The following is a 4,798-nucleotide window of genomic DNA, read 5'->3' as shown; positions in this document are numbered from 1 at the left end:
CCCAGATCTGCGGCGGGGCCACACACGCAGTTGAGTTTAAAAAAAAAAACGACCCCCCCCCCCCCCCCCCCCCCCCAAAAAAAAAAAAAAAAAACTGTCCAGATGACACGACTTAACCCTTTTTAGTTATGTATCTACCTGGATGATTGAGCTTACAAACTTTTTTTGTCTTTTGAACATCCAACACTAACTGTCTGAGAGTTTCATTACAGTCGCTCAAGCAGTTTGTGAAACATTTTGCTAACAGACAAAGTGGACTTGAACAGTCATTGCCCAAAAAAATCTTGCACCATCAATTAATGCTCAGAGTATAAGATGGGGATGACCCTCTGCTACTACCACACCAACAAACAAACAAACAAAAGCTCAACATTTGTCAAACTGACAGAGTTAGAGACATTTTTGTTTTGTTGCTCATCTGTGACAGCCATCTTGAATTAAGACCAGCCTGGTGATTGTTTTCTGATAGTTTCATTCAAGTCTAACCAGTGGCTCATGGAATATTTTGCTAACACAGACAGGGCTGACGCCAACAGTTAACGCTAAAGTTATCTAGGATATTTTGCTAACACGAAGGCGTGGTCAAAAAGAAACATCTGCAGCAGCTGTGCCGCTGTTCTGGAATAATCGATGCTCTTTTCAGAGTAAGTGTCTCTGAGCCAGAGGGCGGGCAGCAGGAAGCCGCAGCTCTCAGGAAGCTGCGGAGTGGGTGTTGCTGTGTCCACCTGGACACACAAATGTCGCGGATACACCAGCAGGTGTTGAACAAACATGGAGTGAAGCAGCAGACAGAATGTGTCTCACAACAACTGTTGCTTCAGCTAAACGCGCCTGACGCTCTGCATGTTGGTCCGTGGATAGACGTGGCAGGTTAAATAAAAAAGATGTGGCGGTGTAAATATAAAAGATGTGGCGGTCTAAAATAAAAAAAGATGTGGCGGTCTTACCTGGCCGGTGAGAAGCAGTCACTTGTGGGTACTTCCCTTCACTGAAGCCAGACTGTATCCGTCAACAGACTGGGAGGAGACCTCTTCGGTCGGAACTGTACAGACTGCTGGAACAAACCACCTGTACGCAGACCTGCCGCCGATTTATTTCACTTTCTTCCTTCAACTTCGATATTTAACTGCCGAATACTTTTATTCTTCGCCAGTCCGATCAGTCTGCCCACCCTCTGTTTTCCCTTCTCCTCCTCCACTTGGACGAAAACAGCCGAAATTTGTCGGGAGGACAGAGGCGGAGCAACACGAAGCACGAGCGGACATTACTCTGCGTCAAGCTAGCCGCCGTTGTGTCAGATGTTGCATGCTAGTTCCGGGAAATTTCAAAATAAAAGTAAATTAAACGGCTTCAAAAATAAATACTGTAGGTAAATATTTAAACAAATAGCGATGGGAAGTCTTATGGAAACCCATGTTATGTGGTTTTTTAAGAAGAAAAAAATCCAATAAGTTATAATTGCAAGATAATATTTCATTATTCATCTTACTTCCTCAGGTGTCTGAGGCAGCTGGTTATCAGTCCTCACCTCCTTCTACAGGTGTGCAGTGGAGAGCATCCTGTGCTCCAGCATCAACATGTGGCATGGAGGCTGCACAGCTGCAGAAAGAAAAGCTTTTGTAGAGAGTGGTGAAGGCTGCACAGAAGATGTTGGAGTCAGCCTCCCCACCATCACAGACATCTACACCTCCAGATGCAGGAAGAGGGCCACCTGCATCATGAAGGACCCCACTCACCCAGCACACACACTTTTTGCCCCACTCCCCTCAGGAAGGAGGTTAAGGAGCATTAAGTGTAGAACCACTAGACTGAGGAACAGCTTCTACCCTGAAGCTGTTGAACTCATAAATCCCTAACCAGACAAATCACTGTAATGACACTTTAATTGGCGATATGACACTTTATCTGTGCTGCTGATTATTCATGCTGCTGATTTCTTACCCATAAGCTGCTAAATTCATATCCATCTGCTCACAACAGACTCATGTTCAGGCTGCTGTTCAATAATTATTATATTCTATTATTGTTGATTAGCATATATCTTAGATCCTTGTGTACTGTTTCTTTTTTATACTTTATATTTTTGCTATTTTTGTTTGTAACTGGGATCCTATGTACACAGTTTTGTTCCACCTCATGTACCACATGTGATGCAAATGACAATAGTATCCTTGAACCTTGAAAATTATGACTAATCATCTCATGATATGAGCTATGACTTATGTCATAATTATGTATTTGCATCCTACAAATATGACTTAAGTCAAAGTTTTAAGATGCTAGTCAAAATTATGATACAGTATCCTATATACCACATCATAATTACCAGATACTAAGTCATTTATGTTCAAATGAATCTCATAATATAAATCATTTTATTAAATCAACTTACATAATTATGAGTTGTAATTTTTTTCTAAAAGTGGCAAAAAATATTGTTCATTTATCAAATCTAACAGCTCCAAACAGAAATTAAGCAAATGCACTTTGTTTCCATTGTGTAACTCAAAATCAAATTATCACTGTTCAAGGTTTCTTTAGATACAGACACACGGACACTTTATTAATCCCAGCGGGGGAAATTCGAGGAATCATGCAGCATGGTCTAATTATACAGAAAAAACACCACATACTTGTAAATATACATACATACACATACACAAGTATCAGGGGCGCTGCAGATTTACACAGCTCTATTTTTTACTGTGCATGGAGGAGTTGAACAGTCTGATGTCTTGAGGGACAAAGGACTTCCTGAATCTGTCCATGGAGCAGGACTGGGACAGCATCTACCACTGAAGGAGCTCCTCTGCTTCATGATGGCACCGTGCAGAGGATGGTCAGCATTGTCCATGATGGATAGCAACTTAATGAGGACCTTTTCCTCTGCCACCAATGTACAGGTCCTTCTCAAAAAATTAGCATATTGTGATAAAGGTCATTATTTTCCATAATGTAATGATAAAAATGAAACTTTCATATATTTCAGATTCATTGCACACCAACTGAAATATTTCAGGTCTTTAATTGTTTTAATACTGATGATTATGGCATACAGCTCATGAAAACCCAAAATGCCTGTCTCAAAAAATTAGCATATCATGAAAAGGTTCTCTAAACAAGCTATTAACCTAACCATCTGAATCAACAACGTAACTCTAAACACCTGCAAAAGATTCCTGAGGCTTTTAAAAACTCCCAGCCTTGTTCATTACTCAAAACCGCAATCATGGGTAAGACTGCCGACCTGACTGCTGTCCAGAAGGCCATCATTGACACCCTCGAGCAAGAGGGTAAAACACAGAAAGAAATTGCTGAACGAATAGGCTGTTCCCAGAGTGCTGTATCAAGGCACCTCAGTGGGAAGTCTGTGGGAAGGGAAAAGTGTGGCAGAAAACGCTGCACAACGAGAAGAGGTGACCGGACCCTGAGAAGGATTGTGGAGAAGGGCCGATTCCAGACCTTGGGGGACCTGCGGAAGCAGTGGACTGAGTCTGGAGTAGAAACATCCAGAGCCACCGTGCACAGGCGTGTGCAGGAAATGGGCTACATGTGCCGCATTCCCCAGGTCAAGCCACTCTTGAACAAGAGACTGTGTCAGAAGCATCTCGCCTGGGACTGCTGCTGAGTGGTCCAAAGTTATGTTCTCTGATTACAGTAAATTTTGCATTTCCTTTGGAAATCAAGGTCCCAGAGTCTGGAGGAAGAGAGGAGACACAGAATTCACATTGCTTGAGGTCCAGTGTCAAGTTTCCACAGTCAGTGGGGTGTCATGTCAGCTGCTGGTGTTGGTCCACTGTGTTTTATCAAGGGCAGGGTCAATGCAGCTAGCTATCAGGAGATTTTGGAGCACTTCATGCTTCCATCTGCTGAAAAGCTTTATGGAGATGAAGATTTCATTTTTCAGCACGACCTGGCACCTGCTCACAGTGCCAAAACCACTGGTAAATGGTTTACTGACCATGGTATTACTGTGCTCAATTGGCCTGCCAACTCTCCTGACCTGAACCCCATAGAGAACCTGTGGGATATTGTGAAGAGAAAGTTGAGAGACGCAAGACCCAACACTCTGGATGAGCTTAAGGCCGCTATCGAAGCATCCTGGGCCTCCATAACACCTCAGCAGTGCCACAGGCTGATTGCCTCCATGCCACGCCACATTGAAGCAGTCATTCATGCAAAAGGATTCCCCACCAAGTATTGAGTGCATAACTGAACATGATTATTTGAAGGTTGGCGTTTTTTGTATTAAAAACACTTGTCTTTCATTGGTGGGATGAAATATGCTAATTTTTTGGGACAGGCATTTTGGGTTTTCATGAGCTGTATGCCATAATCATCAGTATTAAAACAATTAAAGACCTGAAATATTTCAGTTGGTGTGCAATGAATCTGAAATATATGAAAGTTTCATTTTTATCATTACATTATGGAGAATAATGACCTTTATCACAATATGCTAATTTTTTGAGAAGGACCTCTATAACGTCCACCTCCACTCCACTGATTGTCCTAAATTAGAAGCACCTGTTTGAGGTTGTTAGCTGTTTAAAGACACCTGTCCACCCCACACAATCAGTAAGACTCCAACTACTAACATGGCTAAGACCAAAGAGCTGTCCAAAGACACCAGTGACAACATTGTAGACCTCCACTAGGCTGGAAAGGGCTACGGGGCAATTGCCAAGCAGCTTGGTGAAAAAAGATCAACTGTTGGAGCACTTATTAGAAAATGGAAGAAGCTAAACATGACTGTCAATCTCCCTCGGACTGGGGCTCCATGCAAGATCTCACCTCG

This window comes from Nematolebias whitei, chromosome 9, assembly GCF_014905685.2.
Source record: "Nematolebias whitei isolate Nwh7 chromosome 9, NemWhi1, whole genome shotgun sequence".
Lineage (NCBI taxonomy): Eukaryota > Metazoa > Chordata > Actinopteri > Cyprinodontiformes > Rivulidae > Nematolebias > Nematolebias whitei.
This window is presented reverse-complemented; position numbering follows the sequence as displayed.